General features: G+C 35.8%; 1 protein-coding gene across 4 annotated transcripts in view; it reads right to left on the bottom strand.

The window, feature by feature from the left end:
* The window catches only part of LOC106879516 (transmembrane protein 45B), an 89,525-nt gene that overhangs the window by 45,402 nt on the left and 16,217 nt on the right, over positions 1 to 27,906 (bottom strand). For 2 of the 4 annotated variants that reach the window (XM_052978163.1, XM_052978158.1), the window contains 2 exons: positions 8,706 to 8,775; positions 5,533 to 5,559 (listed from right to left, as the gene is read on the bottom strand). The gene's annotated coding sequence lies outside the window, so the exon portion shown is untranslated. The remainder of the gene's footprint in view (positions 1 to 5,532; positions 5,560 to 8,705; positions 8,776 to 27,906) is intronic. The other 2 variants (XM_052978161.1, XM_052978155.1) reach the window with 1 other exon arrangement.

Genomic DNA, 27,906 nt, shown 5'->3' with positions numbered 1-27,906 from the left:
TATATTAAGCAGTAATGACATATTTCTGTCTCCCATATACAATATATCCTATAGTTCAACAGGTAAAGACTAGAGGAAAAAAGTTAATTAGTCATAAATGGTAAAATGACATGCTCCAAATTTTAATTTCTTCTTTTTGCTTTCAGATTATTCAACAACATCAACATGGCAGATTTGAATGTGACAGAGAAAATAAAAAGCACACTATGCTCATGGCTTAAGCTGTCAACCACACAAATTGGAGTTTGGCAGCTTCTTGAATGTGGCTGGATCCTCTAGCATAGGTATGCTATCTGTGGCCAAGAAAAAGAAACATTCTCAGCAGTCATTAGGGACAGCCAAGTTCATGTAGCAAGTCTAGGGTATCATCAGTGATCACTCCAGCAGGTTAATGAAGACCCTTGTTGAGTGGTGAGGTGTGATATTGATATCATGTACAAGTCCTGTATGAAAAAAGAGGCAGCAGTTTGTATCAGGTAAGATCTGAGAAAACCATGTGGTCATGTGATCCCCACATCATCTGATCTCCTAGTTGTACTCTTTTGAATCCCATTGGACAGCTGCATCTAAGGTATTGTCAGGGGTGCTGTCCAGCAGCACCATGTTGACAAAAACTTGTTGGAAACTGCCACTACAAGTATATTGGATCACATGGATAGGATCCACTTGATCCTAGTATGTAGTGGCTTCTGTGATTACAAGGGAGCTGTCAATGGAGCTAAGAGCAAATTTGTAAGAGCAATCTTACATTTTTGCCAGAGACAACTCAGGGTTGAGAGGACCTTTTAGGTTTTGCCAAAGGCCATGAGAAACTCTCTTGGTGTTGGTGTTATAACAAAAATGCACCTAATACATGCTGTAAAGTGGTTGGTGTTAAGAAAGGCATCCAGCTGCAGAAACCATTCAAAGTAGATATTGGAGTAAAATGCTGTCAGTTCTCCAGCCTATCAGTTTCTGCCAAACCAGCCAACCCATGCTAGCATGGAAAGCAGATGTAAAATGATGATGATGATGATGATGATGAATTGAAAATCTAAATTTAACACAAATTTGAACCAATGTAATGAGCTGATGGACATAAACTATCGAGAGTGGTTTTCAACACAAGCCAAACTTTCAGAGAGTCACTACATGGTTGCTTGATATGTTAGAAATAACACCTAACTCTCTCTCCTTTTCCTTTCTCTCTCTCTCACATCATACTCTACCACCTTTAAAAATAAGGACATATTGAATAATGTAGCTTTGGGATAAACAGTCTTAAGAGATGGGATGATCATGGCTGGAAGGCTTTTCCTCATAAGCCTACTTGCCCAAAGCCAATTTGGGGCTAAGCAAAACAACATGAAAGCATAGCTTCTTGGACACTAAAACAGTTCACAGTAACATTTATTGTAGTTAGTATAATGTCAGTTTAGTTACATAACCAGTCTCCATTGTGTATGACAACACAACTAAGTGAAAGGATGAAGTGATGCATCATTAAATATTTAACAAGAGCCAAAGCTAAATCTCAAGAGGTGAGGACCTTGTCTGCACTCATACTGCTATAATTTCTCTTGCTTACATTCCTATGTTAATTAACATGAAGAGATTTTTACCTTATAAAGTGAGACAAAGTGAGGCGCAGGTGTGGCTGTGTGCTAAGAAGGTTGCTTCCCAACTGCATCGTTCCTGGTTCAGTCCCACTGCGTGACACCTTAGGTAAGTGTCTTCTACTATAGCCTTGGGTTGGCCAAAGCCTTGAGAGTGACTTTGGTAGACAAAAACTGTAAAAAGCCCACATATATGTATAGATTTATACATGTGTGTCTTAGTAGCTGTGTTTGTCCTACCTTCACCCCTTGACAGCCAGTGTTGGTGTGTTTATGTCCCTGTAGCATAGCAGTTCAGCAAAAGACACTGATAAAATAAGTATTAGGCTTACAAAGAATAAGTCTTGGGGTTGATTTGTTTGACTAAAAAACCCTTTAAGGTGGTGCTCTAGCATGGCCACAGTCAAATGACTGAAACAAGTAAAAGAATAAAAGAAGAAATTGTATAAGATTACACATGAGCTGAGACAAATCCACTCATATCCATAGAGTACAAAGGTTGCTCACTTAGCCCAGAACCTTTAACTACTAAACCACTTTCATCTATACACTTGAAATAGATCACACTCACTTTATGGTCAAGCATGCAGACGCAAGCTATAACAAATCTGAACACAAAGGAAGCTTTCCCCACCCTCCTGCAAACAAAAAAAAAAAAAAAGAGAAAAAAGCCAACAATCGAATCACCTTTGTGTCTAGTGAAATGCAACTTTACAGTTGATAAAAATCTTCACAAACTTAAGGACACAGTAATTGTGTCAAGGCTGACAGGAAGCGGTCCAGCTTCCTAGGGCTAAACGGCAGTAGTGTGTTCCCTTATTGGGATTGTCACATTAAGTTGACAATATACTACAAAAATCTTAATGTTTATTTGAAAAGGTACTTTTAACTGAACACATACACATGTGCATGGAGAGAGAGAAAGCTAATAGACACAGACAGACAGACACACACATTTATATATAATATAATATGATATAATATAATATAATATAATATAATATAATATAATACAATACAACCTTATCAGCAGTTTTACAAACTAACAGAAAAGAAATACTCAACTTAGCAACAAGTGACTGTAAAACATATCTTTTAACTTAGCGTTCTGATATCTGTTCACAAATTCAAAGAAATTTGTGTATGAGGGGCAGCCATGTCCTCTAATATTGCTGGTAAGGGCACTTTTTTATTCTGACGATGGTCCTTGAACAAAACTTGTTTAAATTTGCAAACTTTAACTGATTCTTATCAATAGAGACTTCGATAGTTTCCTTGTGCTCTAGGTCTTATATCCACTGAACTCTGGTCAGTTTTGACCATTCAATTCCCTGTAGTTAACTGCAATTGCAACAAACTTGTTTGGTTTTGTAGGGCTGGATTTAAACATAAACTAAATCTTATAAGCCAGATGGGGGTGGTTATTATTCCAAAAACTCTATTCATAATACAGGTAAAAGTAAATGGATAAAAGGGTCAAAATATAATACATCTTTATTAACAGTTAAGAAAGGAAAGAATATGAGGTGTTAGCAAAGTTTTGTATGCAGAGATGTGCAGCAAAAACTCGTCCAGGTGGTAGATATATTCAGTCCTATCAAGTGGTGGTGATGATGTGAAGGTGATGTAGTGTGAGTAATGGGGTGGTGACTATGATATAGTAGTGGTGATGGTGGTCATGAAGACAATGAAACACTATTGAGCATAAAAAAGAGCATTAAATGCATGTCTGGTGAGAATATAAAAGTAATAATAATGAATTTAATAACAACAACACCGACAATAATAGTAATAACAATAGGTAACCACCCGAGTGGAAAGTATGCTGATAAATATGGAATTTAGAAATGCAAGGAATCTAAAAAACGTATTGAAGGAATGAGAAGTTACCATTGTCTGAAAACTATGGAACAACAAGATATAGACAATACCATGGCTAGAGACAAAAATATAACAAAAATACTGCAATTCACAGTTCTAATGAGGTTTTATTTTGAACATATAAGTGCTGCATAGCAACTAAATATTGATGTGACGAGTAAAACAAATGAGTTTAGTTCTTGTTTCGTAACTAATTTATAGTAATACTAGGCAGTTATTCATATATCAAGTAGTTTAGGATGAGAAACAGGATCATCATCATCATAATTTAATGAACACTTTTCCATGCTTATATGAGTCAGATGAAATTTGTCAAAGCAGATTTTCTATGGTTGGATACCTGTTTCATTACCAAAACTCATCTCTTTCCAAGCAAGGTAATATTTCCCTCATAGATAGACATGATTTTCTCAGAAGACTTACTTGTATGATAATGATGCTCATTTACAGCCATCATGTGATGTTTAAATAAGGGTACACACACACACATGACATATGATAAAATTCTTTCAGTTTACCAACCAAATTCACTCACACTCACAAGGCTTTGATTGGCCCAGAACTGTAGTAGGAAACACTTGCCCAAGGTTTCATGCAGTGTGATTGAACCTAAGACCACATGGTTGGGAAGCAAGCTTCTTAATGACACAGCTACGGCTGTACCTATAAAATGTGTTTGTGTGTGTGTATGATGCATATAAAAATGGAGCTCCAAGATCACTTGAAGGCATCTATATTAGGCTTGTTATGAGGTTTTAAAACATCTCATGATGTGGGCACAAGAGGGGATTTATGGATACATTCTACCTCTCTACTATTACTGCCCAAGGCAGGGTATGCTTTACTGGTTGCTGCTATCATGCTAAGCAACAGGCAATATCAGATGTTATATTTTGTAAACTTGTGCACTTAAAGAAAAGACGAAGATCACTCAACTACATTGATGTTATTAGCATAGACACACAGCATGAAATTGAAGAACTATTAAATCTAATGGGGACAGAGATTTCTGGTGTGACATTGTAAAAAGAAACCTAGTTGCAGCCACTTGAAGAAGAATAAAAGTATATATCTAATGATGAGATTAACTGAAGGTGCTAAGTCTCTTACAATGAGTCTCCATGAAGCTTGATGTTTGTTTATATTTGGCACCAAAGTGATTAAAGAAATAAACTTCAGATAATTTATTCAAGAACTACAAGACTTCATCCAAAGGGCTGGTGCCTGAATTGTCACTTTGAAGTATAATGAAATGAAAAACATATCTATTCATGTATAGGATGTTAATGCTATTGTATTTAACTTTGCCCAGAAAAATTTGGTACCTATCATCTAACTAGATAAGTTGTGTTCAAGGGTGTGATATAATTAAATATTACACTCTTCAACAGTAGTTTATATGTCCTCTGAATGCAGTAGTCTATATGTGCTCTGCATGTGTATAATATTTCATTTTTGTATTTGGTTTGCAAGATACTTGGCGTGAACTTGTGTGTTGAAACATATTTTGTTGTATCATGGGAAGGTCATTATACCAGCAATAAATACATGCACTGGTCCTGTTTCACTTCTTTTATTATTAGTGCCAACTGATTAACTGTTTAACCAATTAACTAACCGATTGCTTGATTAATCATTTGGTCAATTAATCAATTAGCTGGGTTTGTCAAAGTCCATTTGTCATCATTCACAACCTCATCAATGACATATGCTCTCCGGACCTAAGGCAAACCTGGAGTAGAGATTATTTCTTTGAAGAAGACACAAATGGAGACAAAAAGAACTTTGACAAAGTGAGCTGACTGATTGATTGACCAAACAATTGCTTAGTTAATTGGTTAAATAGTTAACCAAGCAAAATTAGAGAAGTGAAAATAAAGCATATGTGTTTATTATTTGCATAATGACCCTCCTGAGATACAACAGTACACCTAATCAATGTTAAATTAGAAAGAGATAAAAATGTTGAAAGAAAGCCAAAATATATATTTCTCTTTTCGTTTAAGATGCCAGGAATGATATAACAATCTATGGTATAAAAACAAAAATCACATACCACTATTGGATGAAGTTTCTGTTATAGCTGAGAAAAAACAATATAGCAGAAGTTAAGGAAAATCAGAATCCAATAATTAAGTTGAGCACAATATAATTACCATTACTAGAATGCTTTTAAATATATCCAAATCTATAATGTAATTGTTCTACAGCATTGTGGTATCATAAAAAATGCAATTCTGAGCTACGAATATTTATGAGGTTATAATATATTTTGCTTTAAATGGTATATCTAATGTAAACTTGATAAATCAGTGTATCAAAGAAAGCTGGTCTAGCTTAGTTAGGACTGGCTTTAAATAACTGCCAGATTCATTAATTAAAAATCAGTCTAATACATTCCAGTCAATAATCCAGGTTTGTTTTCTACTTGAACCATTTCACTTATACCATTAATTATTTTAAAACATTTTTGTTCTAATCAAGGCTTGATGAAACTGTAACATAAAAGACTACAAAAAAGTAAAAGAAGGGACCTACCAATTCAAAAAATGTCCATTGACAGAAAGCTGAACAGAAGTGAATATCATAGACTAAAGGAAAACAAAATGGTGATAATGAGTTCCAGAGAGCAGTAGCTTGTGGAAAGAAGCTATAAGAATAAAAGGATTCAAGATTAACAGGAAGCTCAACAGAGAAACAATGTACTTAGAAAGAGAAGTGAGTGACATGTTTAACCCTTTAGTATTCTGTCAAATTTAATGCTTATTTATTCATGCTGTTTTGGAATTAATCATGTCTCATCTCATAGCTTTGAGATTTTGATGATGTGATTGTATATTTTCAGAATGACATTGTAGGGTAGGTGTGAGAGGCCAGGTCTGGCCAGTTTGAACATAAAACTGGTATAGTATTTGGATTGGATATGATCTGTTAAAAGTTAAACAATTAAAAGACTTACAGTTCTATATTTAAGAGATGAGGAATTGTGTACATTATTTACATTTGATGGATATTTGTCCTCATCTTGTTTGTTGTAAACACAATGTTTCAGCTGATATACCCTCCAGCCTTCATCAGGTGTCTCAGGAAAATTTTGAACCTGGGTTCCCATTCCTAAGTTATTTTCGATGTTATTATTATTATTCTTATTCTTCAGGTCACTGCCTAGAATAGAACTCGGAATCTTGGGGTTAGTAGCCTGCACTCTTAACCACTATGCCATATGCCCATGGGCAAATATGGAGTGAATTTTAGGGCTTATAAATCTAATATTTTCCTATCCTTCCTTAATACCGGTTCCCATATGCTACTCATATCTGCACTCAGTCTGCTTAGGAGGTTGTTGTGTCCTAGCATATGTGCTGCTTCTTTTAGTTTTCATATTTTCCAGGCAGTGACCTGAATAATAATAACATCGAAAAATACCTTAGGAGTGAGAACCCAGGTTTGAAATTTCTCCAAGACACCTGATGAAGGCTGGAGGGTATATCAGCTGAAACGTTGTGTTAACAACAAACAAGATGAGGACAAATATCCGTCAAATGTAAATAATAAGTTAAAAGTCTTGACAGAAAGTACTAGATCAGAAAATTCATCAGTGCAATGAACATGGAAATACTTACAGAAAAGACACAACAATGATACATTTTGACAAAGAGCCAAAAATTCCAACATAGTAGTAAGAAGGGACCTGCAATTTTTTGTTCCTCCTTCTGATATATATTGTGTTTTTAACACAGTACACTTATAAGAGATTTATCTTAGACAAAAACTGCAGTATCTTGCCTGTCAACAGTGAATATATTTTAAACATGATACATATATAATATATATATATATATATATCGTTTAAGATGTGAGAGCTATCTTCCACTTATGCCAATTGATATTCAGTTTATAGTAATTAAAAGGAAACCCATTACTACTGCACTGTAAAACAAACAAAGAACTGCATCAATAACATTGAAAGATACTTATTTTCTTTCTTTTACACATGAACCCGAAAGGAATATCTACAAGCTATAGCAAAAGAGCAAGGAGCTTTTCTCAACTAAAATCATTAGCAAACACTACTGCACCACACACGGGAGAATAAAGCACAACAAACTAACCCATAGCTAATAAACATTATTTAACACCAATCAACTCTGATTGGATAATGTTACCTTCAAAATCAATATATTTGTCCTGTTGTTCAACTAGTATTCTAACAATTTTGCTCTAGAACACTCCATTATGGAAATTGTAGGTAACCTGATTCAAACAACATTAACAATGCTAACAACATGTATAATAAAAGCAGATTAAATAAACTTGCTAGCACCATTGGTCTTTGGGCTGCCAATCAATGAGAGGAGCAAAAATAGTTTATACTTCCTTAAAAGAAGCAGATAAACAAACATATTTGAAAGCATTTCTTCCAGATAAAGGTTTAATTAGTTTAAAATGCTATTATCACATGGAAGTAGAGTCATTGAAGTGCTAGTGAGTACGGGGTATTATGATGATAATACATAAACACATTATATATATTACACCGGTCAACAAAACAAATTATGGCCTATCAAAAGGTAAATATGACTAAAAATTCATAAAAATTCTATAGCGTGTCATGTTACTAAAAGACTAAATAAACTAAGATAAAATAAAATATCAATCAACTAAAAATATTTTTAAAAAGTTCTTTTTTTTACTCCCCTCACACAAGAGTACTTTCAAAAAGTTCAATTCTTAAGCATTATGAATTGATTTTGTGGAACTCTTTGCTTATGGACTCTAACCTACCATGGTTTTAAGAATTGAACTTATGATTAATGTATCTTTACACACACACACACACACACACATATATATATATATACATACATACATACATACATACATACTAATAGCCAAAATGGTAACGAGTACCAAAATTCCAATGTGGCACACTTGAACATTTGTGAAAATCTCTTCATATGAAATCAATGGCTACTTTGTTAACCCACAAATGAAGTGTGTGTATGTGTGTGTGTTTACATCCCTGTAATAAGCAGTTTGGCATAGAGACTGATAGAATAAGTACCAGATTTTAAAAAAATGCAAGTAGGGGGTTGATTTGTTTGATTAAAAGCTTTCAAGGCAGTGTCCCAGGATGCCCACAGTCCAATGATTGAAACGAGTAAAAGATAAAGATACCAGGAAATATGGTAATTTTGAAAGATTTCAAATAAGAACTATTTCACTCACCTTTGAAGCTGTTAAATATATTCTTTGAGTATAACGTGGACATTGGCAGAGCCTCAGAAGAATACTGCTCCTAGACAAAAATAAAAGTAATAGTGAGAGTTGAAATAGCATAAATGTGGGCAATGTGAGAGGGTACAACAGGTAGACAAAATTCAAAAAATGATGGACAAAAAGTAAACACAAGAAAAATATAACAAATACAGTGAATGGTACGACAAAAAAAAAAAAGGAAAAAAAAGTAGACTGATATTTTGGATGAACCCTTTATCAAAGTAAAGTAAGAAACAAGAAAAGAAACAATACTGGTTTGAAACTTGTATCTTTCTGTTACATGTTGTAGAGTGTGTGTTTAAGTGTTACAATGAGACCCCTTTCACACATGAATTATTATCAATTCTAAATTAATTTCAGATCATTAACAGTCTTTTTAAAACATTTTCTCTGGTTATGTGAAATAAATATGTTACCAATATTTAGTAGTATCTGATGCTTGAGATAAACTGCAAAGGTAGCAGGTGATTAAAAATGCTAATAACATTTAAAAGGTAAGACTATATAAAAAAGTGAATGGGGAAATGTCTTAGAATTTGTTAAGTTCCAAGTCATGGGCTCATGGTCAAAGGTTATTCCAGCCATAACCACCCTGTCTTTTATTCAAACAGTGTATGTAGGTCTATAAAACCTAATATAACCTTTTTTGAAGACTATAAGCTGTAGAAACCCCTGCCAGGGCAGATACTGGAGCATGATGCAGTCCTTGGGCCTATCAGATCCTGTCAAACTATCCTGCCCACAACAGAATGGAACAGGGAAGTTAAATGACAATGATTTAGGATGCATTTTGGAAATTTAGTTGCTATTTCTTGCAGGTTGAGCAAATGCATAAGAGAGAGAGAGAGAGATGGTGAGGCTTTATGGTTTCACTAGTTCTAACCAGTTGGCTGCAGCCATGCTGCACAAAACCATGGTCCATAATTGTTTGAATATTGGGTAGTTTTATTCATACATTTTATGAAATTGTTGCATTATGTATTATAGTCAACCACCACTCAACAGTGAACTGATTATTTGATCTAGGTTTAATGCCAGGCCTGAGTGACCTGTAAACAAACAATATTTCATGCCTTTTTAATGCTTAATTGTAAAACTCTTCAACCAATTAATCAGCTATTACAATTGTCCAGTGTTTTTATAAAACACCAAAAGAAACCAACAAATAAAAAAATTAAACAAAAATCACAAAAGACTTGGTAGAGACATCCTTATTTTATTGTTCTTAAGTAGTTACTTAGAAAACTTGCTTGTATTGAATAAAGAAATAATCAATATTTGCTTTAAGAAAACAAAAAGATTTTCCTGAACCAAGCAAATAATAACAATGACAGAAATCAGGAACCTAGTACTTAACCACATAGTTAAGTAGTTAAGTACTAAGTTATAAGTTATAAGTTCACAGTGTGTGGGTTCAAAACTAAAGTAGAAGTTTACTGAATATATGGGCTACTGCAATATCTCAGAGAGATCAGTTCCTAACGCTACAAAGACCAGGTACCAGTTATTTTTGTGTTAAACTTATGTCAACCTAATCAAGAGTTAAGCAACAACAGCACATGGTTCATGAAACAAACTTTAGTTTCAAAATTATGCAAACAGAATAACCATAAAATAAAGCATCTGTAATTGTATAAATAAAAAGATGACACAGATGAAAGAGGTTTGGTAACTGTAGGCAGACTGTCAGACAATATGCTGTCTTACACTGACACACACATGAAAATGTGAGACAGTAACTAAGCAAACAGTTAAAAAAGAAAATAAAAACAAAGTAATTAACAGCTGTGTTGCTTGGCAACTGATAAAACAAGATTCTTACAATGGTAAATCAATGGATTGGTAAATATTACTCAGAGGCTGGGTTTATGGTGGGATTTTTGCAGGAGAACAGAGACAAAATGGTTTTGGCTATTTTTTAATCTCTTTTTGTCTGTTGTTTTATGAAATTCAATAAGAAATACCAAAATTAAACATGGAAAATATTTAATCTGTATGGTATCATGGTTGAGTGTCTTCTACTATAGCTCCAGGTTGACTAAAACCTCATAAGTGAACTTATATGGAAACTGAAAGAAGCCTAGTGTGTGTGTGTGTGTGTGTGTGCTTGTTACATGTGGTTGAGTATAATATTCCTAATTCCTTTAAGGTACTGAGTAGGCAGAATTGTTAGAGCATTAGAGTATATGTTTTGTGGTATTTGGTTGACTCTTTAAATTCGGAGTTCAAATTCTAACAAGGACAACTTAACCTTTCATTCTTTTGGGAGTTGATAAAATAAAGTGCCAGTCAAGTACTAGGATCGATGGCATTAACTAAACTCCTCCCTGAAATAATGGCCTTGTTTAAATCAGAAGACATTGTTTCTAACTTGTTTATATTAAAAAGTTTGCTAACATCTATACATGATGCAATAATTTACAAACTGCTAATTAATGAAATTACAAGTTTTCCTCCTATGCATCAATTAAAATATTAATTTTTAACTTTGACACACAGACACGCATTTATAGAAAAGGTCTGTAGTCACCTATATCAATCCATATATATTATTCATATTTATGCTATCAGTCCCAGTGTAAGGAAAAGTATGGCTGTGTGGTTAAAAAGCTCAATTTTGCAACTATGTGACTTTGGGTTCAGTCTCACTGTGTGACCCCCTTGGGCAAGTGTCTTCTGGGCCAACATATGCCTTGTGAGTAAATTTGATAGACAGAAACTGTGTGAGTGTGTTTGTCCCTCCTGCCACTGGACAACCAGTTTATTTGTCTCAGTAATTTAGTGATTTGGTAAAAGAGAATGATAGAATCAGTACTGGACCTAAAAAAAAAAAAAAAGAAAAAAAGAAAAACAACTGTGGGGTCAATTTGTTTAACTAAATCCTTCAAAGTGGTGGTGCTCCAACATGGCCACAGTCTAATGACTGAAACAAGTAAAAGGTGAAAAGTAATGCCAATCCCAGCTGGATTTGAACTTGGAATATAAAAAGGAAGTAACTGAATCATCATCATCATCATTTAGCATGTTTTCCATGTTGGCATGGGTTAGATGATTTGAGTGGAACTGGTAAGCTGGACAGCTGCACCAGGCTCCAGTTTGAATCATCATCATCGTTTAACGTCCGCTTTCCATGCTAGCATGGGTTGGACGATTTGACTGAGGACTGGTGAAACCAGATGGCTACACCAGGCTCCAATCTGATTTGGCAGAGTTTCTACAGCTGGATGCCTTTCCTAATGCCAACCACTCCGAGAGTGTAGTGGGTGCTTTTACGTGTCACTGGCATGAAGGCCAGTCAGGCAGTACTGGCAACGACCACGCTCAAAATGGTGTATTTTATGTGCCACCCGCACAAGAGCCAGTCCAGGCGCACTGGCAACGATCTCGCTCAAAAGTCCTCACACATGCCACGGGCACAAGTGCCAGAAAGGCGACGCTGGGCACAGGTGCCATCACGATTTTGCTTTCACTTGCCCCAATAGGTCTTCGCAAGCTGAATTTTGTGTCCAATGAAGGAGATGGCGTTGGCATGGGTGCCAGTCGTCGAATTTAGTTCGGTTTCGATTTCCCTTGACCCAACAGGTCTTCGCAAGCGGAGTTTAGTGTCCAATGAAGGAAAGGTACGCATAAGTGGGCTGGCTACACCCCTGGCAGAGGCTTTGGATTTAGGTCTCACTTGGCTTGCCGGGTCTTCTCATGCACAGCATATTTCCAAAGGTCTCGGTCAGAAGTCATCACCTCGGTGAGGCCCAATGTTCGAAGGTCTTGCCTCACCACCTCATCCCAGGTCTTTCTGGGCCTACCTCTTCCACCTGCTAGGGTGTGGCACTTTTTCACGCAGCTATCCTCATCCATTCTCACCACATGTCCATATCAGCGCAATCGTCTCTCTTGCACACCACAACTGATGCTTCTTATGTTCAACTTTTCTCTCAAGATACTTACACTCTGTCGGGTATGCACACTGACATTACACATCCATTGGAGCATACTGGCTTCATTCCTTGCGAGCTTACGCATGTCCTCAGCAGTCACGCCCCATGTTTCACTGCCATGTAGCATGGCTGTTCGTACACATGCGTCATACAGTCTACCTTTTACTCTGAGTGAGAGCCCCTTTGTCGCCAACAGAGGTAAGAGCTCTCTGAGCTTTGCCCAGGCTATTCTTATTCTAGAAGCTACACTTTCAGTGCACCCTCCCCCACTACTGACTTGGTCACCCAGATAGCGGAAGCTATCAACTACCTCTAGTTTTTTTCCCTGGAATGAGACAGAAGTGGTTTCCTGTTTGTTTACAGTGTTTATTGCACCTGAACATCTGCCACATACAAAAACTAACTTCCTAGTTCACCTGCCTTTGATATTGCTGCACCTCGTATGTGTCCATAGCTTGCACTGGGTACATCTTATAGAGTTACTACCTACACCTGAATATACAAAGTAAATCCTCTTTACAACAGCTCCACCATCTTTCCCTGATTAACATTGAAATATCCTTCCTGTTGATCCCAGAATATCTAATTCAGTTAATAAATATTTCAATTGTCACATCAATAACCAGTTAGTCTCCAGTTTCTATTCCTTTGCCTTAACAATTAATCGCATCAGCCATTATTCTTAGATAGATATTGAACTCTAATCCATTGTGTTTTAGAGTATTACTGTCTAGCTTTACAGACTTGTAAGTAGTCACAACATTCAATGAAGATGGCAGCTGAATCACAAGTTCAATGGATAAAATCCAATTAACACATGATATAATCACTTGGAATACTTAAACTACTGATTGTTAGTCTAATTATCACACACACACAATAATGATTATGGTGATAATGATGTTAATGCTGAGGATTGTGATAATAATGATTATGACAAGGATAACGACAACAATGATTATGACAATAAAAATTATAAGCCCCCACCCACCTAAAAAAAGGTACTGATAATGATATCAGCTACTTCATATGTAAATCTGTTTCATGTTGCATCATGCATAAGAGTTTTTTTTTGCAAGTAAACATCATCTAATCTTTAAAGAGAAAAAAAAAAAGATTCTCTTTTGACAGGCTAAGCAATATAGATTTATTGGAAGATAAAAGTAAATCAGATTTTTAAATCAATACCATAAAAAAAATGGGGTATATATTAGCATCTGTACTAATTAATTGATGAAATAATAGGATTGACCAATGTGTTATATAATCTATAATGTGCCAACCAATGTGAAAATACCCATTGTTCTGCATGTTAAGTGTGAGGGGCAGGAAATGCATGTGCAAGTGTACACATGCATACATGTGTCTACTACACCAGCTCAGGTCACATTGACTCAGATTGTAAGAAGTTAGCAACTATGGATTTACAAGTGACAAATAAGAATTTGGGATAACTTGATGCAGATTGTCCTTTTATATATTATATGTATAGGTAGGGGGGCTCCAAAAGGGGTCTCAGGGAGTAGTGCCCCCGTCTTCCTGAGCTAGTTTTCCCCCACATTTCTTAAAAATCGTGGCAGAGGCCTTGGTCTCAGGACCACTCATGTCTAGAAACTGAGGTTGGGGGTAAGTAAGGGCATGCTCCCAGTAGAAAATCCAGCTCCAAAAAAGCCTCATGATAGCAAGGGAGAATGGGCACCAGCAGCCCAAAGGTTGGGGTGGGCTGCACCCGCCTGCCTCAGTTGCTATGGCATTGAGGTAGATCCAGCCACCCCCGTTAATGAGGACAAAACCTGGATTTAAAACACTTGATGATGATGATGATGCATCATCATCATCCTTTGACATGGTTGAACAACCAATCCCAACCAGCTGGGATTCACAGTACAGGTTGTACTATTCATCCCTTTAATTGCTGAATACAAAATGTTGCTTGCAGGACCTCTGTTTGAGTGATTTCCCCACTGAATCACCATCTCACTCTTGTATGCCAATCTGTTGCAAGGATAACCCATTCACAGCTGAGTGGACTGGAGCAATGTCAGATGAAGTGTTTTGCTCAAGAACACAATGCACAACCAGTCTGGGAATTAGTACTACAATCTCATGGTCATGAGTTCAACACCCTAACTGCTAGACTATGTACCTTCACACTATGTATACAAGCATAATCATTGTAAATTTAAAAACAAAAACAAATGTGTAATACATAAAACCTGTTTTATCATACCTTATATGGAGGAATAACAGAACTGGTAGAGTGTCAGATAAAATACCTTGTGATATTACATCTGGCTCTTTAGGTTTCGTGTTCAAATCCTGTCAATGTCAATTTTAACTAACATACTTTTGAGGGTCAATTAAATGAACAACCAGCAAAGAACTGAAGCCAATGGTATTGACTAATCCCTGCCTTCAAAACTGCTGACATTGTGCCTAAATCAGAAACAATTATTATACTTTACAGGTGGGATGACACAATTGTTAATGTGTCAGATAAAATGCCTAGGGTGCTTTATCAAACATCCTAAATGCGGAGTTCAAATCCCACCGAAGTCAACTATGCCTATCATTCTTTCATAGTTGATAAAGTAGCAGTCAAGTATTGGGGGTCATTGGTTTTAGCTAATCCCTTATCCCAAATTTCAGACCTTGTGCAGATGCTAGAAATGATTATTATAAGGTGATTGATTGCTAGAATCATAAGAGTTTTGGGGAAAAAAACAGCTTGCAACATTTTTTTTTTTGGTTCTTTATGTTCTGTGTTCAAATCTTGCAGTAGTCAACTTCACATTTCATCTTTCAGCAGTCAATAAAATAAAGTACCAGTGAAATACCAAACTTGATATAATCGACCATACCCCTACTTAGTGAATTGACCCTGAAAGGAATTTGAACACTGGTTGCCAGTAAGACATTCGAGCTGGACTGGCTCCTGTGCAGGTGACACGTAAAATACACCATTTCGAGCGTGGCCATCGCCAGTACCGCCTGACTGGCCCTCGTGCCGGTGGCACGTAAAAGCACCCACTACACTCTTGGAGTGGTTGGCATTAGGAAGGGCATCTAGCTGTAGAAACTCTGCCAAATCAGATTGGAGCCTGGTGTCGCCTCCTGGTTCACCAGTCCTCAATCAAATCGTCCAACCCATGCTAGCATGGAAAGCGGACGTTAAACGATGATGATGTTCTGTGTTCAAATCTTGCAGTAGTCAACTTTGCTTTTCATCTTTCAGTAATCAATAAAATAAAGTACCAGTGAAATACCAAACTTGATATAATCGACCATACCCCTACTTACTGAATTGACCCTGAAAGGAATTTGAACACTGAATGTGAAGCTGGAACAAATGCTGCTAAGCATTTTGAACTAATGGATAAAGAGAACAATAGCCTATAAAACTTGATAAAACAAAAACAAAAAAGCTCTAACTGATATTAGGAAGTTTATAAAAGAAATTATGAGACAGTTTGATATATCTAAATACATAGAAAAGCACTTGTGGCAGTGACATATAAAAGCACCCGTGCAGTGCCATGTAAAAGCACCCATGCAGTGCCATGTAAAGTGGCTGGCATTAGGAAGGGTATCCAGTCATAGAAACCGTGCCAAATCAGACTGAAGTCTGGTGCAGCTCCCCATTTTGCCAGCTCTGGTCAGACCATCCAACCCAAGCCAGCATGGACAATAGATGTTAAATGATGATAGAAATATGTAGAGAACAGAAATGATGAAACTATATAAGCTATATAAGTATGGGAAAACATTGGTTGAATAGAAAAGAAATATTAAAAGCATATAACAGATGATATAGCCTAGATAATGATAAAAGTGTAGTGAACCCTTGTTAAGCCAGATGTTGAATAAATTGGATAAAATAATGACTGCTAAAGTTGATTTCAGTCTTCATCTTTTTGTGAGAGTGTCATAGAGGAGTATATTCTGGGTGTATTAGGTGAGGGCTGCACCCCCATCAATCTTTCACTTGTTTCAGTATCGAACTGTGGCTATGCTGGGATATTGAAGGGTTCTAGTTGACTGAATCGATCTAAGAACTTATTTTGCTGAACTGATAATTACAGTGATGTAAACAAACCAACATTGGTTGTCAAGTGGGGCCAAATGCAAAGATACGCACACACAATGAATTCCTTTCAGTTTCCACATCTCAAATCCATTCACAAGGCTTTGGTTGCCTGGGCACACAATGGGACTGAACCTGGAACCACCTGACTGGGAAACAGACTTAAATTTATCATAATATTAAGCTCATTGAATAATATAATCCTAATTTTTTTGTCCCCTGTTACAAAATATTGCAGTAGTTGTTTTGTGGTAGCTGTAAACACTCTAGTTGTATTATGATATAGAGCTGGACAAATGGGGAGACAATGGGTAAGAATGACAAATGTAAGAACTGAAGGTAAGCAATGACTTTTACATCCATCTTTAAAAAATACATTTTTTCTTTCTAGCATTTCAGTTCCCTGTAACTAACCTTTAATTCTCCCCTTCCTCTCCTTCTATCACTCTATATTATGCCAGTTATGTATATAAGATTTATGTGGGTCACTGCAAGCATACACTACTGTTTGTATTTGATAATCAGGCCGTTGTTTTTACAGGCAACAAACACATATAAAACAAGGAGAAAACATGAATCATATAAACATGCATGCACACACACACACACAATCATCATCATCATCATTATTTAATGTCCATGTTCCATGCTAGTATAGGTTAGACAGGATCCAATGCATCCAAGAACTGTTATTGTTCTTCAGTGTCTGCATTGGTATGGTTTCAATGGCTGGATGTCCTTCATAATGCTAACCATTTTACAGTGTGTACTGGGTGCTTTTTCTTGCAACCAGCATTAGTGAGGTTGTAATGCAGCTTGCAAGACTACAAAACCCAAAGGAAGGAGGCAAGTTTTATGCTAGGAAATGGGGGAAATAGGTGCAGTACAGGTTCTTGTTGAAGAGGAGCTATATGGCTATTTACATTTAAAGGAGAGAGAGAGAATGAATAAGTATTAGCTGCAAAGAGATAAATAGTCATGATGAGGTGTCCAGGTGTCCCACCCCCTCAAATTACAAGGTCAATAGAAGTAAGTTGGAACAGAGAAATAAAGAGTGTGAAGGTGCCTGGCCTAGTGGTTAGGGAGTTCCACTCATAGTTGCAAGATTGTGGTTTCAATTTCCAGACTTGCTGTGCATTGTGTTCTTGTGAAAAGCACTTCATTTCACGTTACTCCTGTTTGTTCAGCAGTAAATGTGTAACTTTGCAAAGGATTGACATTTTGTTCAGAGGAAATGTTAGCCATCCCAACTAAGCCATCCCAACTAGCCACCTGGGTGCCTTCATTTGAAAGCTACAAGAATGCAAGGAAACACATTGCAACCAATGATGTACAACATCTGATAGTTTAGTCGATACAGTGATAACTATATATATATCATCATTTAATGTCTACTTTTCATGCTGGCATGGGTTCAATGGTTTGATAGGATTCAGTGAGTCCTAGAGCCATGTGGTGCTCCAATGTCAACTATTACAGCTGGATAGCCTTCCTAATGCCAACCACTTTATAGTGTATGCTGGGTGCTTTTTTTGTGCCACTGACACCTGTGAGGTTGTCAAATAACTTGCAAGATAAAAGAACAAGGAGAGGATATCATTAGTCATTTGTTTTTTTAACACTTTTTGTTACCATATTTCTAATGAAATACATAGCTTTAGTTTCAATTAAGTTTGAAAATCCTGAAGAATTTAGTAAAATTACTGTTTGGAATATAAAATGAAATTTTGATGCAAGATTTTAATTTTAAAATTTCTTGAAATTTTTATTTAACTTTAAAGCAGAAAGTGTGAATCATAGATGCAGGGCATCTCAGGCAGGTTGGTATCAAAAGGGTTAATTGAAAGGGTGGAGACAACACTATTATTTAAGCAATATCGCTCGTAATTTTGATCTGGTTATAAGGTTTAGAAAAGCTGTGAACTGAACAGTCTGATATTGTTATTGTAAATGGGAATCTCAGTATTAATGAAATTATACCAGGAAACATCCATTAGATGTTAAACAATATCTGGCAGCTAGCTACTTCTCTCTGGTTTGAGCCCGTTTGAGTGGGTTATATGTCACCAAAAAGAGCTGCTTTAAAAATTCTAGGCTCCATAAATACTAAAGAAAAAAAAATATTACTTATCTGAAAATCAGTGCAATTATGTTGTTAGCAAATGCAGGCAAAGGGTATAACAGTTTGTATTGTGGATTAGGCAAAAAGTTTATTATTGACAGTGTATGTTAGTTGTTTATTTTATACATTGTAAGGAGTTTGGTATGCAATATGTAGAACAAACTACTCAGACATTACACCAACATCTTAATGGATATACAGAGGTGTTTAAACTTAGCAAGAATCAATACATTTATAAACATTTCAGGGAGCATAGTTCTGGGTTTGAAAACTGTAGAATACAAGTTATTGATCAGGTAGCAAATAAAGAGTAAAAAAAAAAACAAAAAAAAAAACAAAAACAGGAAATCACTTCTGGAGAAGGAGAATTTTTGGATTAGTGACCTCTAGTATTCATCCACTAGATATGACTAATAGGGTTTTAGATTTTGGTAACACATTGGATGAAAACCAAGCAGACAATGTACATTTTTCATAGCTGATTTTAAGAAGACAATGTAGCTACAACATAAGATTAAATAGAAGTATGTAACTAGATGCAAATATCTAATTTGGGATAGGCTTAGAAAACAATGATTTGAAAACTTCACATAAGATTGTGTTCCCTTTACATACTTATAAACTATAGGATAGATGCAATAGAGATTTAACAGAGTTAGGGTTTTTTTTAATCAATGTTTTTCAAATGAATTATTAAAATAACCAGGAAAAAGACAAAGTCAAGGTAGATAGAACACATGATAATGCCTATCATTAGTAATAAGAAGACAGGTTCTTTTGCCAGTTAAGTATACATATATATAGGGTAAAGGGTGACATTAGCTATAAACTAGATCATACTGTAGGTGATAGATTGTTTAATTATAGTGCTTGTTAAACATTAATTTGGAAAGCTTCAGAATGATTTGCCTTGGTGACTGTGATTACACTAAGTTTGAATTCTGCTACAGTGGTGAGGGACATGCTTATATGAGGGATTTAAATATTGTAGATGAGGATTTGAAAAGGATAATAGGGAAGGGTACCAAATACAAATAACTGGGTAGGATAAATAGGTATAGGTGCAGGCGTGGCTGTGTGGCAAGACACTTGCTTCTCAACCACTTGGTTCCATGTTCAGTTCCACTGCATAGCACTTTAGGCAAGTGTCATCTACTATAGCCTCAGGCTGACCAAAGCCTTGTGAGTGGATTTAGAGGAGAAACTGAAAGAAGCTCATCATACATGTGTGTGTGTGTGTGTGTGTGTGTTTATCCTCCACCACTGCCTTGACAACTGGTAGTGGTGTGTTTACATCCCCTTAACTTAGTAGTTCAGCAAAGAGACTGATAGAATAAGTGCTAGGCTTCAAAAAAATAATAAGTCCTAGGGTCAATTTGTTCGACTAAAACCCTTCAAGGCAGTACCCCAGCATGGCTGCAGTCAAATGACTGAAACAAGTAAAAGATAAAAGATAGGTTAGAGGAGGTTATCAAGAAAATGATTAACAATTTTACAGTGCCTTTGTCCTGGGTACTAAGTAGAATTCCTCCAAGGATAGGGTATGACATTCTTTCCAGTGAAGTTATTAGATAGAATAAGATCTAACAATTGTTAGATAAGGTAATATTATGACAGGCTTCTTTAGATTCTGTTTACCAGTTTCACTCACAAGGTATTGGTTGAGCTGTGACTATAGTATAGAATGTTAGCTGACAGCATTCATGCAGTGAAACCAAACTCCTAACCATAAGGTTTTAAAGCAAACTTCTTAACCATACAGCCATGCCTGCCACCATATAAAAATCAAGGAAAATGTTTAAATATAATAAAAATAAAGATATCTAGTTGCAGATAATTCATATGGAAGTAGACACAACGAATTATTAAATCTACAGCAGTCTGACCAACAGAAGACAAAACAAAAGATGATTTGCTTGACAACAACACTAATGAATGATTATTATTTCTGAATTAGACAGGAAGTCTTCTCAGATATACAGAAAATTAAATTACATATTGCTTTGAGACATAATCGTTTGCAGCATGCAAATATTTGAAACCCTCCAACAACTACATTGTAATTCACCACAGTATAACTGCATTATGCTAGGTTAGTCCAAGGGCAGTGGATTGGCAGAACTGTAAGGACACCAGACAATGCCTTGTGGTATTTCTTTGAGCTATTTACATTCCAGGTTCAAATCCTATTGAGGTCATCCTTGACTTTCATCCTTTCAGGGCTTATAAAATAAAGTACTTGTCAAGTTCTGAGATCAGTTCAATTAATTCCTTTGCCTAAAGTTAATGTTTAATACCTTTGTTAGAAAGAAGTATGCTAAGTTAGTTGCATAGTCCATTGGCTTTTTAAAATGCCACATGAAGCCTTTATCATCAGATTATGTATCTCGGGCAAATCAGGTATATGGAGCAAAAATCTCTCCTAGTGACACTCACAGGTGGATTTCAACTAATAAAATGCACATAAATTGTATAGCATTTCTGTAACTAATAGTGTTCTGTACAACCCATATAATGGCTTGTAGATCACCCTTACCTTGTAGTCTCACTACTTATTCAGCTATGACTCAAACACTGTGATATATGTATACAAAGCAGCATATCAAAGATGTCATGCCGCAATATTTTATCAATCTGTCTTCCTCAACAGAGGAACATCTAATCTATGTACTAGATACTTTACTTGAATATTGTAACTTTCAAATATAAAAATGAAGATGCTAATGAAAATAGTTTTTAAGGCACAGGGGGGTGGGAGAGTGAGAGAGCTAATTTGAATGGATAAAGGGAATTTGTGGCATGCATGCTATTTTCAAGGCTATCCTCCTCGTGATCATTTAATGTCCTAGTTTTATACTGGCATTGATTAAATTATTTGATAGGGTCCAATGGGTACAAAGAATGCATTATGCTCCATTATCTACTTTGGCTTGGCTTCTATGGCTGGAAAGCTTTTCATTGCCAAAACCTCATAGCTGACACCTCATAGTCAATGTTTCATTAGCAATACCTCATAGCTAATGCTTTATTGCCAACACCTCATAGCCAAGTTTTTCATTGCCAACACCTTACAGCCAATATTTCATTGCCAACATTTTAGAATCAATGTTTTTCATTATGAATACCATATAGCCACTACTTCATTGCCAACACCTCATAGTAAAATTTTCCATTGCCAATCCTCACTGCCAACAAATCAGAGCTAATATTTGAACCAAATTTTTCATTGCCAACACCTCATAGCCAAGTTTTTTATTGCCAACACACAATACTCAAGTTTTTCATTGTCAAAACCTCATACCTAATATTTCATTGCCAATACCACATGGCCAAGTTTTTCATAGCCAAGATTTTCATTACCAACACTTCATAGCCAAGATTTTCATTACTACCAACACTTCATAGCCAAGTTTTCCTTCACTAATACCTCACAGTCATTATTTTATTGCCAACACCTAATAGCCAAATTTTTCATTACCAATATGTCAGAGCCAAATTTATTACTGCCAAAACCTCAAACCTAATATTTCAATGCCAATATGTTGTAACCAAGTTTTTCATAGCCACTGTTTCATACCCATGCTTTCCATTGCCACAGGCCCAACATTGCACTAAATATAGGGAGAATATATTTTCTTACTACTCACTTGGTAATCACACACTGATCCTCCTAAGTATAGGGAGTAAATTTACAAACTTAAAATCTGTCTAAATCTAGCTCAACAATCCTGTATCATTATTTACATTATTTAAATTCGATGGATATTTGTCCTCATCTTGTTTGTTGTTAACACACCGTTTCGGCTGACATACCCTCCAGCCTTCTTCAGGTGGTTTGGGGAAATTTTGAACCTGGGTTCTCATTCCTAAGGTATTTTTCAATGTTATTATTATTATTACTATTAACAACAAACAAGATGAGGACAAATATCCGTTGAATATAAATAATGTACATAATTCCTCATCTCTTAAATATAGAACTGTAGAATCCTGTATCATTTTAATCAAAATTTATTAAACCTTTAATCCTATGAAAGGTAATCTTGTTCATTAGTATTATTATTAAAAAGAAGTGGGGGTGGCAGAAACAGAACTCCAGAGAAAATACTCTGTATTTATATTTATAAACCTTCACATTTGGAATTCATATCTCACCAGTGTCAACTTTGCTGTTCATCATTCCAGAGTACATTCTATAAATACTGAGATATTGAGTTTAATTCAATTAAGCAGACCTCCCCCATCTCATCACTCATTCTAGATTTCTGGCCATCTGCCAGGCTTATAAACCATTATATACAGTTTGTGACATTTTGCCAGTGTGGAAATTTATTAGATTTCTTACTTTGGCACAATGCCATACATTTTCAAGCAGAAGTGTGACTGACATAATTTGATTCCAGTGCTTGGCTGTTATTATTTGACAGACCATGGTAAGACGAGTGACACATTCAAGTGCAGTGGGCTATGAACATCAAAACAGGATCAAAATAATATATTTCACTCTTTCTGCTACCCTACTGCCTTCAGACTCTTTAGGTATGTAGTTATATTCTGAGTTTAAGTTTCACTGAGGTCAAGTTTGCCTTTCATTCCTCTTGAGTTGACCAGGTAGAGTCATTATCATGTTAAACAAATTGGTTTGTAGTATCTGTTCTGGTTCATTGAGCTGTTAACAAGTGCTGAGCTGGTAGAATTGTTAGCACATGGGACAAAACAATTAGCAGTATTTCATCTGTCTTTATGTTTGCTGAGGTCAACTGCTTTCATTCTCTCAAGGTTGATAAAATAATACCAGTTGAGCATCAAAATTTTAGGCCTTGTACCCATAATAGAAATGATAATAATAATAATAATTATATAGTGTTGGACAAAATACTTCTCCAGCACTTTATGTTTTGAATTCAAATTCTGCTGAGCTTGACTTTGTTTTTCATCCTTCAGGAGTTGATAAAAAATAAAGTAGCTGTCAAATACTGGGGATCAGTGTAATTGTCTAGAACCTTCCTCTCAAAGTTATTGGCCATGTGCTTGTATTAGAAACAATTATTATTATTATTATTGTTGTTGTTGTTGTTATTATTATTAAGGTGGTGAGTGAGCAGAGTCATTAGCACACTGGACAAAATGCTTAGCAGCATCTCATCTGTCGTTATGTTCTGGGTTCAAATTCTGCCAAGGCAGACTTTACCTTTCATCCTTTTGGGGTTGATGAAATAAGTACCAGTTGCACACTGGGGTTGGTGTAATTGACTAATCCTCTCCTAAAATTTCAGACCTAGTAGAAAGGATTATTATTATTATTTTAACAATGATGGCTCCAGCTCCTTTAGTTAAAGCTATCACCTACTTCTTAGGATAAACTGACCCATTGTTTGACTGCTGTTGGCACAGCAGCCTTCACCTCTTTGGTCTTCAGAGGTCTCACTCAAATATCTGAGGGTGGTGGTGGTATGCTAGAATTGTTGCAGTGTCAGACAAAATGCTTTGTGGTATTTATTCTAGCTCTTTACATCCTGAGTTCAAATCCATTTGAGGTCAAACTTTGCCTTCCATCCGTCCAGAGTCAATAAAATAAAGTACCAGTCATGTACTGGGATTAATGTAAATGACTTGCCTGCTTCCCGCAAAGGTGTTGGCCTTGTGCCCATATTAGAAACAAGAAGCAATTATTTGATCCCTTCAGTTTCTAACTACTTTGACAATCTTCAAATAATTCACTTTATACTCATTATCTAGTGTACAGAGGAAAACATCAGACAATACATGTTCAGTGATTTCTTCAACAGAGAAATTAACATTAGCAGAAGAATACAAGCTTATATCATACAAAAGAAAGTTATTCACCTAATTAACAAGCATTCTTTTAATGAACGTCTTCAATAGGCAGAGGTACAGCTGAATAGTTACGAAGCTTACTTTGCGATGTTGTTTTGGGTTCAGTCCCACAGTAAGATCTCGGCCAACCAATTGTGAGTGAATTTGGCAGATGGAAACTGTGTGGAAGCCCATCATGTATGTGTATGTGTTTTTGTATATGTCCCCACCCCAAACTGCTTGACAACTGGTGTCAGGTTGTTTTTGTCACTTTAACTTAGCAGCTCAGCAAAAGAAACCGAAAGGATAAGTACCAGACTTAAAAATTAGCACTGGGGGTGATTTGTTCAACAAAACCTTTCAAGGTGGTGTCTCTGTATGACTGCAGTCCAATGACTGAAACAAGCAAGAGGAAAAAAGGAAAAAGAAAGTTGGGCTTAATACTAGACTATATCCCCAATGTGACTGAATCACTAATTGTACTGAGATCTGTAACTTATTGACTCTACTCTCCAACTTTCCAGGCAAAGTAATATTTCTCCATGGCTGAACATGTTTTCATAAAAGATTAAAGATGAACACACCACTTGTATGATGGTGATGGTTGCTTACAACTATTACACAACATCAAGACAACCACTCACACACACACACACACACACACACTTTCCAACCACATGATTCTGGGTTCAATTCCACTGCATGACACCTTGGGCAAATCTCTTCTACTATTGCCTCAGGCTGACCAAAGCTTTGTGAGTGGATTTAGTAGACAGAAATTGAAAGAAGCCCATTGTGTGTGTATGTGTGTGTGTGTTTTTTAAATAATTGATAGGGAAGACAGAATGTACTGTAAGCATTTGTCTTCCTTATCACTTATTTAAAATATAGTAAATGTGCACCAAGGAATTCCTTATGTAGAACCTGCAACTAAAGTGCAGTACTGTGGATGACACCTGGTAGCTGTAAGTGGTGAACATGCTCTCAAGGCACACTACTAGGGACATAGTCAAAACAAGGTTTGGATACTACATTTCAAAGTCTCCTATCTAAACTTTGATTTTAAACATAACCTATGTGTATGTGTGTGCGTTTTTGTTTTTCTCCCACCACCACTTGACAACCAATGTTTGGTGTGTTTATGTCCCCATAACTTTGTGGTTTGGCAAAGGAGATTGATAGAATAACATTCTAATGACTGAAACAAATAAAAGATAAAAGGTAAACAGTCATGGTTGTGTGTTTGAGAAGCTTGCTTCCCAACCATGTCTACTTGGGTTTAGTCCCACTGCATGGCACCTAGGGTAAGTGTCTTCTACTTTACAGCCTCAGGATGACCAAAGCCTTGTGAGTGGATTTGGTAGATGGAAATGGAAAAAAGCCCATCATATATATGCATGCATGCATATGTGTGTGTGTGTGTGTGTGTGTGTGTGTGTGTGTGTGTGTGTGTGTGTGTGTGTGTGTACCCTTGTTTTGACATCACATGATGCCTATAAATTAGTATCACCATCAAAAGAGTGGTGTTCTTCATTGTTACTCTTCTGCTGAAAACATATCTGGCCATTGGGAAATATTACATTGCTTTTTAAAAGGCAAGGGTTGATGACAGGAAAGGCATCCACCTATAGAAAGGAATAAATACTTACATTATGAACTTCATTAGCTTACAGTTGCATCTTATAGTAGAAACAACTGTAAGCTAATGAAATTCATAATGTAAGTATTTATTCCTTTGTTATTTCAGTCACTTATTACAGCTCTGTACTTAGCTCACACTTTGTACTGAAGCATATGTAGATTGAATTCTAACACCAGGTTATTAGCATCACAATGCATAAGCAAAATATTAACATGAATAAATAAATAAACAAATAAATAAATAAATAGAAAGACAGACAGATAGATAGATAGACAGACAGATGGACTGGTATTCATTTATAATATCTAATCTGAAGCTCATCATCAATAACATGTTATTCCTCACTCTAAAACCCTGAACTAGAGATTATGTGCAGTTCTACAATCTGCAAGTCACTGTTCTAGGCTGAAAGACAACTCTGACGTTTATTTTTTCTTCTTGTTTTAAAACAAATTCTACACTATTCTCAGTCATTCTCATAAATCATATAGAACACAATGAGATAAAAATGGACATTATGATAGGAAAAAGATAAAATGATCCCTGTGTTTGAGTAACTAACACCTTCAGTTAGTTCAGTTATTGCAAACTATTATTGTAAAACTAGTCAGCCATTGATGAAAAACTATCTGATACATTGACTTGGGCATTCCACTTTGGCTAGAGATTTTATGGAACCTGACAATAAACCTCCACCAGCAGAAGAAGTAGGAGTTTTGGTTTCCTTAGCAATCGATCCGATGAGAATGAGTGTACTGACAAAAATTATAAATAACAAGGCCTTGGTTACCATGCCAGTAACTCAGACAACGCAAAACAGTAGTAGTAATAGTAATGATAATGATGTTGATGATAGTAATAATAATAATAAACCCATATAATAAATGAGTCAAATAAAAATGTTTTTCCAAGCTGTTACAAAAAAATAAAAAAAGAAAAAACAATAAAAATATAAAAAAAGGTGAAAAATCCAAAAGCAAATAAAGAAGTGAGGAAAGGCCAGAACAATCAACTTAAGCGAAAAACAGAGAAAGTAAACAACAATAACATAATAAATAAGTTTCACACAAAACCATCCTCTAAATATCAATAGAACAAAATTGATGAGAAGGACAAAAATGAAAGGTGTCGCATAGTGTAAAAGAAAGTTCACAACAAAGAAAATTAAATAATTAGCTGTGTAATAGGATTTAACAAGGTGGGACCGAATACATTGGAGGATGTTGCAGAGAGTTAGGGATGTGACAATCTTGGATTTTTCATTTTTATTATCATTATAATACACACACACACACACACACACACACACACACACACATATATATATATATATGTATAAAGAAAGAAAAGGATAAAGAGAACAATGGCAAAGTTACAATTAATCCATAAAATATAATTCTAACTTTGCCATTTATCTCTTTATCCTTTTCTTTCTTTATACATACACACGCTAATACACGACCCATGTTATATTCCCCACTCATGTTGCAACCATGACAGGGGCAAAACTAGTCGGTATACAGCACTTACTCGGTATTACCTGTATCTTT

The sequence above is a fragment of the Octopus bimaculoides genome, chromosome 2, assembly GCF_001194135.2.
Source record: "Octopus bimaculoides isolate UCB-OBI-ISO-001 chromosome 2, ASM119413v2, whole genome shotgun sequence".
NCBI lineage: Eukaryota > Metazoa > Mollusca > Cephalopoda > Octopoda > Octopodidae > Octopus > Octopus bimaculoides.
The sequence above is the reverse complement of the archived record's forward strand: the minus strand, read 5'-3'. Positions and strand labels throughout refer to the sequence as shown.